Source organism: Amblyomma maculatum, chromosome 8 (genome assembly GCF_055883805.1).
Source record: "Amblyomma maculatum isolate TAMU_Amacu chromosome 8, ASM5588380v1, whole genome shotgun sequence".
Lineage (NCBI taxonomy): Eukaryota > Metazoa > Arthropoda > Arachnida > Ixodida > Ixodidae > Amblyomma > Amblyomma maculatum.
This window is the reverse complement of record NC_139351.1, coordinates 65,143,577-65,154,163: the sequence shown is the minus strand read 5'-3', so window position 1 is coordinate 65,154,163 and position 10,587 is coordinate 65,143,577. Positions and strand designations below refer to the sequence as shown.

At 46.4% G+C, this 10,587-nt stretch overlaps 1 pseudogene; it reads left to right on the top strand.

The window, feature by feature from the left end:
• LOC146181317 (uncharacterized) lies at positions 1 to 1,837 on the top strand (annotated as a pseudogene).
• Positions 1,838 to 10,587: the final 8,750 nt, after the last annotated feature.

Here is a 10,587-nt window from a genome sequence, read left to right as displayed (position 1 = left end):
ATGAGCTTTGCTGAGCTCCACACGTCTGAAGCGGAGATTGTGTCGCCTCACGTTGGCAGCGATCAGGACACAAATTCGTCTAGCGTATTTCCTTCTGATAACTCACCATCTCTCGAGCGCAATCTGCGAACGTGGGTCCTCGAGAATAACATACCTTCCTCGTACTTGAATGCACTGCTGAAAATTATCAGTGCTTATTATCCTGAAATACCGCGGGACGCCAGAACACTTCTGAAGACGCAGAGGAAGACAGAGCTTATGTACATGTGTCGCGGCCAGTACCACTACTTTGGGGTGACGCCCAACCTGATTGACCATTAATCCAATCATGCTCCAGAAGGGTTGGACACACTGCCCTTAATTATAAATGTAAATGGCCTCCCTGTTTCTCGCAGCTCTCGGCGACAGTTCTGGCCTATACTTGTACTGGTCAGAGAAAGTTCAAACCATTCTCCTTTCATTGGTGCACTATATGAGGGAGATGGCAAACCTGAGGACACGAACTTATATTTTAGGATCTTCGTTTGTGAAATGATGGGGCTGCTAGAGAGCCGACTTGTGTACTGTGGCACGTAATTTACAGTGAGGCTCCATGCTTTCATTTGTGATGCCCCTGCAAGAGCTTATATCAAATGCATAAAAGGGCATGCAGCATACTTTGGCAGTGAAAAGTGTGCGCAAAAGGGCCCATGTTTTGAGTTGGATAGGAAGGTGATTTTCACTGGACATGACAGCCCTTTCCACACAGACGAAAGCTCTAAGAACCAGGTGCACAGTGATCATCACCGTGATCACTCTCCTCTTCAGTGCCTGGGAATTGGCCTTGTTAGCCAATGTCCACTGGATTACATGCACATGGTATGTCTAGGCATCATGAAAAGGCTGCTTGTGCAACACTGGGCATCTACGAGGCTTTGCTTTTCTGAGATGAACCATGTATTGAAGCTGCGTGTTTCTCGGAGGCTGGAAAATTTTGCTTCCTTTGCTCCTAGCGATATGAAAAGAAGACCACGAGGACTTCACTTTTTAGAGCACTGGAAAGCAGTACATTCCGGAAGTTTCTGATCTACTATGGTCCTGTTGCACTAAAAGGAAATATGGAAGAAAAATACTTAAAGCACTTCATAAAATTCGGCATTGTCATTACCATTCTTGGCTGCCCAAAGCACAGCGTGGTTCATGCAAATACTGCTGAATGTCTTCATGAATTCGTTACTGAAGCTCGGTCATCGTATGGCAAAGGCATTTATGTCTACAATCTTCACTCTCTTTCGTATATCACTGATGATGCTCGAAGGTATGGCCCTCTGGATGAATTTTCAGCCTTTTCTTTTGAGAACTTCCTCTAACAAGTCAAACTTCTGCTGAAATTTCATGCGCGTGCTATTCAGCAAGTTATTCGACACCTCAGTGAGAAGAGGCGTGTGAGCCAAGGAAGCTCACATTCACTGGATGGGCCAGTTAAACTGTCTGGACGGAACTGTGATGGACATGTGCCTCCAGGATTTGAAGGCATACAATACTCCATGCTGGAAATGGAGGACACAGTGTTGAAACTAGGCAAATGTGCTCGCTTGCAAAATGGGCACAATGTTTTAATAACTAACTTTTTGTGCTCATCAGGAAGTATTTACTTATGTGGCCAATTTTTCACATTAGGCATTCTATTTTTGAACCCTCTGCCATCATCAGAATTGATTATTGTCTCTGCAAAAGGACTTTCACGTAATATTTCAGTATGGAATGTAAATGACATTAAGCATAAATGTGTGTGCCTCCCGAATGGACCGAATTCATATGCAGTTACCCTCTTCTGCACACGTGCAAAGATACCTAAATCTGAAGAGGATATGTGGAAAGAGTAAGCACTTATAATAAATATATTTTAGGCTGCAGTAACATGCAAGAATTGTGGCTTTCTTGATAGCATTTGGTGTTTTAGCATCTGATTTGTACTTTTAGTATAAGGGTTTCAAGATTTGTGTTTTTAATATGTGCTTTCAGGTTCTAAAATGTACAGCATTGTGCATTTCCAAGATGGGGATGAAGTTTCTGCTTTTATGTCTACGTGGATAATTTCAGAAAACACTGTTATGTGGCCACAGTATAAAATTCAAGCAGGATTAACGAGGCAATACAGAACAATGAGAAACCATCTGACCATTGCAAGAAGTACAGATGTAGAGTGTTGTGGACTTATGGTAAGTACTATTTGAAATAATTGTAATCATCATTAACCTAGTGTTACGTCTTAGATTTCGCGCTCTTTCGGACCAGGAAGTAGTGCCTCGACAGTCTCCCGCGGTTTGTCCAACAGAGAAGTCACAAATTCAAAGTCATGGACATCGACTACGCGCTCATCGCATGTGGTGGCGGCAGCGACGCGTACAAATACGACTAGCTGGGCAGGGCCGGCTCTCGTTCCGATAGTCTGGCGGGTCGTGCCTCGATTTCGTCCTGAGAGAAAGCTGCTCAGCTCTGCCTGGACGGGACGATTGGTCCTCTTTTTAAGGGGGTCTCCCCGATGCTGAAGGCATTGTCCCCAGGGATAACATGAAGGAGGAGAGGGGGTTAAGCCAGGTGGCTCTGGTTAAGCTCCCTCGCTGCGTGCTCTGCCTGCCCGCCGCTTCCCATGCCATCTAGCCTACGCGGCCGTCACTGTGTGCGTCGCTGGTGCCGCCACCTCTCGTGAATGAGCGCAAGCCTCCCTTTTTATTCTCTTAACTTCACAATCTCATAAAAACTGAGCACCCTCGCTCACACTCCATCACAAAAAATGCCAAAGAAAAATGCACATCAAGGGCGTTCACGCTCAGTCTGGGATAAAGTCACATCACAATATCACCATATCACACATGGTGTCCATCTAATTTTTGGAGCACTGCATTAGTAGTAAATAAACTCGTCCTTTAGTGGCTTCACAAGCAGCCTGCGACGTCTAGAGTCCCACACGTTAGTCGAGGTTGTTTTCGGCGGAGGCCTGGCGGGTAGTGGAAAATCTGCGTCGAAGAATTCTTTGTCGCGACTTTCACTTTCACAGCTGTTACAATCGTTATCGTGTGCACTGTTTGCTACCCGCGTTTGCACTTCACTTCCAGTCACGGGCCCGAATTCGTGTCTTTTACGAGCACCACCACTACCACCATCACAATCACTGGCACTGCTCCTTTGCTGTAGTCGATGGGTACCATCCGCTGATTCTGCTGCACTGTTCCTTCCGCTGCCGGTCCATGGCCGTTCTCCGCAATCACAATCACTGTCACTCACATTGCTTTCCTGCTGTAGGTGCTTATTAGCCCGTTATACTTTGTGCTGCGGGCAGAGGCTCTTTATTTTTCTTTCCTTTTGCATGCCTCAACATAATATATGTAAGTGCTTATTAGCCCCATCCGCTGACCTTGCCCTTGTTGGTGCCTCCATCTTCGTTGCTGGCGAGGTCTTTTTTACGGGTTTGGCCGTGGGCTCATCATTGAGCGCAATGCTGCTGCCGCTTGCTTGCGGAACTTCATCCTCAGTGAAATTTCGAGTAACGTACAGTTCAAGGCGTTCCACATTTACGATATCCCGTTTCCCTCGACTCTACCTCCCAGTCATTCTCGGCGGTCCGTCTCACTATTCGAAATCACTAGTTATAAGAGTGAAGAGACTTCGTAGTCCACCCGCGTTTTGAGGTTGGCATTCGAATGTGAACTAGACCACCTGGAGCGAAGCTCTGGGTTCGTCGTCCGGCGTTGAAACGTTCCTTGCTGTTTCTCTTGCTCTTAGGCTCATAGTTCCACGCGAATTCTCTGGCCTCTTCCCAGCGCACAGCGACACCGTCCAGGTTGCTTCTGGTATCTTGCAGGAGCCCTAGTGCAGCATCGATGGGCAATGTTGGTTATCTGCCGTGGAGAAGGAAGAATGGGGAGCATCCAGTCAGTTCGCGTACTGAAGAGTTGTACGCAAAGATGACGTACTGTAGAAACTGGTCTCAATCTCGATGATGGGTGGAGACGTACTTGCTGATTATTACTGCCATTGTTCAGTTGAATCTCTTGCAAAGGCCGTTGGTTTGTGGATGGTGCGCTGTAGTGCGAGCGTGGTTAGCACTCGTCAGCCGGAAGAGTTCTTCCATCATTTCAGCAGTGAAGTGGCGTCCCTGATCGGTGATGACACGTTCCGGTACGCCATGCCTTAAGATCATCGAGTCCATGAAGGCCTTTGCTGCATAAGCTGCCGTTGCCTCAGGTGTGGCCACTGCTACCCATTTCGTGTAGTATATCATAACGACTATGTATTTGTTGCCGTCTCGGGATTCTGTTAGCAGGCCCACAAAATCCATTCCAACTAGCTGAAACGGGTACATAGTCGGGGGAAGGGGTTGTAGTTCGCCCGTTGGCGCCATATTGGTTGTGTTTCTTGTTTGACAGTCAGCGCAGGAGTGGACGTATTGTACAATCTCGGTGAACATTTTTGACCAAAATACCGCTGCGGATTTTCTTCAGTGTCCGTTTTACCCCTAGGTGACCGGCCGTGACGTCATCGTGGCACGCGGCTAGGATTTCGCGTCGTAGGCTTCTTGGCACAGCAAGTGCCAGTCTTTCCTCAGTAAACTCCTTGGCCCTTTGATATACGTGTCGTTCACGAGGGAAAAAGGCCCTGCGATTTCACCGTCTTCCCCTTAGGTTGATCTTGCTCGCGGAGGTACTTGACGATTGGCCGTAAGAACGGGTCTTGAAGCTGAAGCTTCCCAATGTCCTCTTGAGACACTACGAAGAGCGGGAACTCCTCTTCGTCCTCGGGAGCGGGATCTTAAGACAATCTTGACAATGCGTGAGCGTTCATATTTTTGTTCCCGGTCGGTGTCTTAGCGTGAGGTTGAACTCCTGCAGCATCAGGCTCCATTGGATGAGGCGCCCATTTGGGTTCTTTACTGACATTAGCCATGTGAGGCTAGCTTGATCCGTGATGACTGTAACCGATGAGCCGAATATGTACGGTCGGAACGGCTTTGTGGCATATATAACAGCCAAGCATTCTTGTTCTGTCATGCTGTATTTCGCCTCTGCTTTGTTTTAGTGACGACTAGCATATCCGATAACGAACTCTTTTCTGTATTCTTTCTACACCAGCACTGCGGCGATCCTGTAGCCGCAGGCGTCAATATGGAGCTTCAGTCGTTGGACTGGGTCGTTGGTTGGCCGGGCCTTCAATGTGTAGAAAGATTCCTGAGACCATGTGAACTTTTTGTCCATATTGGTGAGCTCGTTCAGCGGTCGCGGAAGACGTGCATGAGCATTAAAATCACCAACTAAAAGATATGGCTCGGGAAGCTGTTGTAAAAGGTCTTCTAAATCATCTAGTGTTATCCTGATGTGTGGTTGGAGGTATACTGAACATACTGTGATGGTTTTATGTGTTAATAATGTGGCTGCTACCGCTTCAAGTCTGGTATTAAGAGTCAACTCCTGAGCAGCGATTCCAGTTTTCACGACGATGGCTACACCACCCGAGAGTCTGCTGGACAGCTCCCGGTCCCGGCGGATGATTTTATAATTTTTAAGGAACTTTTTGTTCTGAGGACCTAAGTTGGTTTCGTGGAGACACAAAGCCAATGGGGAGAATGTAGCCAGGATGTCCTTTATGTCGCTGTAATTATTTAGTAGTCCTCTACAATTCCAATGTATTATACACGCCATCTTATTTTATGAAAAATGTGAAAAACTAGCTTAGGTTTTTTTTGGCCCAACGACTCGGGGCCTGTCTTTTTTTGACGGTCTAAGCTGTGCCGTCGTCCGTCTGACGTCGAAGGCACAGCCCTACCGGGGTTCGTGTCCATTGCCTCCTCTTCAGAGGCAGCGGAGGAGCGCGCCCCAGATAAGTGTTCTTTCGTGTTAGGCCTCGCCTCATGAGGAGAGACCTTCAGGCTTGTCAACCCGGAGGGCTGCATAGCCTTCTTTTGAGATGGAGGTGGGGGAGCAGCATGAGCCACTTCCACCTGGGGCGCGGGTAGCCCTGCCCGAGGCTCACTCTGTGTGGCCTGGGCAGGTGCTAAATGTTGGTGTGGCACCCCGCGCTGTTGTGCCATACCAGAATAACTTGGTTTTGCAGTGAACTGAAAAGCAGGAGTAGTGGCCAGTTTTTGTCGCGCTTCTTTATATGACAAGTTTTCTTTTGTTTTGATAGTGATTACTTCTTTTTCAGTTTTCCACGTGGGAAAGGAGCTTGTACAAAGAGTCCTGGCCACGTCAGCTGTACACTCTGACTATAACCAAATACGGCGTAACGCAGGGTGGTTAGCCACACAAGGTTAACCCTCGCCGCCAGGAACAAGGAAAAAGCGAGAAGGGAGGAGAAGACAGGAAAGTTCTGAGAAAGAGGATAGGAAAGTGAAAGATGGAGGGGAGGATAAGAAAAGGCGACTGCCGATTTCCCCCGGGTGGGTCAGCCCGGAGGTGCCGTCTACGTGAAGCTGGGGCCAAAGTGGTGTGTTGCCTCCGCCGAGGGGCCTTAAAGGTCCGAACTCTCGGCATCGGCTCAACCACCAGGATCCCCTTTTCCCCGGACACGGCGATGCCACGCACGGCTAAGCGTGGGTGCTGGGGTCCGTGGTGTCGCACAGTACAAGCAAACACCTGCTTTAACAGGTGTCCCCTGCGGGGATACATGTAAAAGACATGCCCTGTCGGAACCCCAATGTTTCCGCGAAAGAACATTCACTATGTTAAGAGATTTTGAGGCTTTCTTTTTTAGTGTGTTTATGTGAGGTAGAAATGTGAGTTTTTTATCGAAAGTAATGCCTAGGAATTTGTGCTCTTCTTTTAATGGTAATTCGGTTCTATTTAAGTGCAAGACAGGGTTGTTCTGAATACCCCGTTTGAGTGAAAACATAACTGCCACCGTCTTTCAGGGGGAAAATTGAAACCCATTTTTGTCGGCCCATGCCACTAGTTTATTTATTGTTATTTGTATTTGTCTCTCACACGTTGATATATTGGAAGAGGTGTAGGCTATCTGGAGGTCATCTACATAGAGTGAACACATAATGGAATTTGGGATTTCATTGGTAATGGAATTGATTTTTACAACAAAAAGCGTTGCGCTTAGAATGCACCCCTGAGGTACTCCATTCTCCTGAATGAAGCTTCTTGACAAGGTGGTACCGAGGCGCACTTGGAATGAACGATGTGAAAGAAAGTCTTTTAAAACACTGAGCATTCGACCACGGATGCCCAAAGCTGCTAGATCACGTAGGATGCCTAATCTCCAAGTTGTATCATATGCCTTTTCTAGATCGAAGAGAACAGCCGGACAATGCTGTCTATGTATAAACGCCTCGCGAACAGTGTTTTCGAGGCGTACTAGGTGGTCCGTAGTTGAGCATCCTTTCTTAAAACCGCACTGATGAATATTAAGAAGTTTACTTGATTCTAAAATAAAGGTTAATCTAGTGTTTAAAATACTTTCAAAACATTTTGCTAAACAACTAGTTAGGGCTATAGGCCTGTAACTCCCAGGACAGGTCGGCGGTTTGCCGGGTTTTAGGAACGGCACAATTATGGCTCTTTTCCAAGTCTCCGGTATTTTAGCTAGTAGCCAGATTTTGTTAAAAAAACTTTAGAAGCGCTTCTACAGATGCTTCTGATAGATGGGCGAGCATCTCATAATGAATCTCGTCAGGACCAGGTGCAGTTTTTTTACCGCAAGCGAGAACATCTTTCAGTTCTTGCAGCGTAATCAACCTATTGTAAGGTGTGTTTGTGCTGCCCCTCGTAGGAAGCCTATATTTTTCAATCCTGTCCTTGTACTTTAAGAATGTTTTTGTATAGTGTGCAGAACTCGAAATTTTGTGGAAATGCACACCTAATATATTAGCTTGTTCTTCGATGCTTGTCTGTGTATTAGGAGCTGTAAGGATTGGAATTGTGAAGGGGAGAAGCTGCCATTTAGTTTATGAATTTGTTCCCACATTTTTTTTTGATGTTGTGGAGCTGTTTATAGATGTAACATACTTCTGCCATGATTTTTTTTCGGCATTACGACGAATATATCGAGCTTTGGCTCTTGCTTTTTTAAAAACTGACAGATTTTCATATGTTGGGTATCTCCGAAAAATACCCCAGGCTTTATTTTGTTCTTTTTTGGCTTCTTTACAGTCCTGTGTCCATCAGACTTTGTGGTTTTGGTGCACTACTCCTGTGGATTGGGGAATAGATAGACGTGCTGCCGCAAGAATGCATGCTGTAAATATTTCATTCATTTTGTCTATATCAATTTTCTCTGAATATATTTCATTTAGACTGGCTTCTTGCCTGAACAAAGACCAGTCAGCTAAATGCAGTTTCCACCGCCTGGGTTTTGTCGGGATGACTGATGGTGAGGATGATAAGCTGATCATGACAGGAAGATGGTCGCTTCCGTACGGATTATTTAAAACTTCCCATTTAAAATCGGTAAAAATAGAAGGTGAACTAAAAGACAGATCTAAACAACTCGCTTTGCCTGTGGCTGGGGAGTAGTATGTTGGATTGCCAGAGTTTAGGAGACACACGTTGCTGCATAAAATAAAATCTTCTATAAGCTGACCACGAGTATCTGTTTGCTCGCTGCCCCAAAGACACGAATGAGCACTAAAATCACCAACTAAAAGATATGGCTCGGGAAGCTGTTGTAAAAGGTCTTCTAAATCATCTAGTGTTATCTTGATGTGTGGTTGGAGGTATACTGAACATATTGTGATGGTTTTATGTGTTAATAATGTGGCTGCCACCGCTTCAAGTCTGGTATTAAGAGTCAGCTCCTGAGCAGCGACTCCAGTTTTCACGACGATGGCTACACCACCCGAGAGTCTGCTGGACAGCTCCCGGTACCGGCGGATGATTTTATAATTCTTAAGGAAATTTTTGTTCTGAGGACCTAAGTTGGTTTCCTGGAGACACAAAGCCAATGGGGAGAATGTGGCCAGGATGTCCTTTATGTCACTGTAATTATTTAGTAGTCCTCTACAATTCCAATGTATTATACACGCCATCTTATTTTATGAAAAATGTGAAAAACTAGCTTAGGTTTTTTTTCGGCCCAACGACTCGGGGCCTGTCTTTTTTTTGACGGTCTAAGCTGTGCCGTCGTCCGTCTGACGTCGAAGGCACAGCCCTACCGGGGCTCGTGTCCATTGCCTCCTCTTCAGAGGCAGCGGAGGAGCGCGCCCCAGATAAGTGTTCTTTCGTGTTAGGCCTCGCCTCATGAGGAGAGACCTTCAGGCTTGTCAACCCGGAGGGCTGCATAGCCTTCTTTTGAGATGGAGGTGGGGGAGCAGCATGAGCCACTTCCACCTGGGGCGCGGGTAGCCCTGCCCGAGGCTCACTCTGTGTGGCCTGGGCAGGTGCTAAATGCTGGTGTGGCACCCCGCACCGTTGTGCCATACCAGAATAACTTGGTTTTGCAGTGAACTGAAAAGCAGGAGTAGTGGCCAGTTTTTGTCGCGCTTCTTTATATGACAAGTTTTATTTTGTTTTGATAGTGATTACTTCTTTTTCAGTTTTCCACGTGGAGCAAGACCTTGAATAAGCAGGGTGTTCTCCTTCACAGTTAGCACACTGCAATGTGGTTTCGGTGCATTCATCAGTTGAGTGTTCTTTTGAAGCGCATTTCGCACAAGTTCGGCGACCACGACAACTCTGTGAGCCGTGGCCGAATTTCTGGCAGTTGAAGCATCGTCTAGGGTTCGGTATATAATGTCTTACACTTATCTTCAGGTAGCCTACTTCAATGGTGTCAGGGAGAGCACTGGAAGCAAATGTAAGGACAATGTGCTTTGTCGGGATTTCTTTGTTTTCTTTTCTTATCTTAATCCTCTGGACATTTACAACGTTCTGATCAGCAAGTCCTTCTAAATGTTTTTCTGTCAAGTGTATGAAATCATTTTCTGAAATCACACCTCGGACAGTGTTCAGTGATCGATGAGCAGTGATCGAGACAGGTATGTCCCCGATAGACTGAATGTTGGACAGTTTCAAGTATTGCATGTAGTCTTTCAATTCAAGCAGTAGGTCTCTACTTGCCAGTTTTTTCACCCTGTAACCTGTACCTAGTGCACTTTTCAGTGATTTCTCAACTATGAATGGGGAGATAATTCTCGCTGATTTTTGCTCTTCTTCACTATGTATCACATAGTACTTTGGGAAAACTTCTTTGTTTTTTGTTTTTTTTTTTTGAAAAATTTATGGGTTACATCGGTCCGCCCTCTTTTGAGAGGGCGATCAGTTCCAGAAAGAGAAGCAGCCATAAAATGTGATATTTTTCGGCCAAAGTGGCAGCCACCCACCATGGAGCCCAACAAGGGGACGGGAAAGGAGCTTGTACAAAGAGTCCTAGCCACGTCAGCTGTACACTCTGACTATAACCAAATACGGCGTAACGCAGGGTGGTTAGCCACACAAGGTTAACCCTCGCCGCCAGGAAAAAGGAAGAAGCGAGAAGGGAGGAGAAGACAGGAAAGTTCTGAGAAAGAAGATAGGAAAGTGAAAGATGGAGGGGAGGATAGGAAAAGGCGACTGCCGATTTCCCCCGGGTGGGTCAGCCCGGAGGCGCCGTCTATGGGAAGCGTGG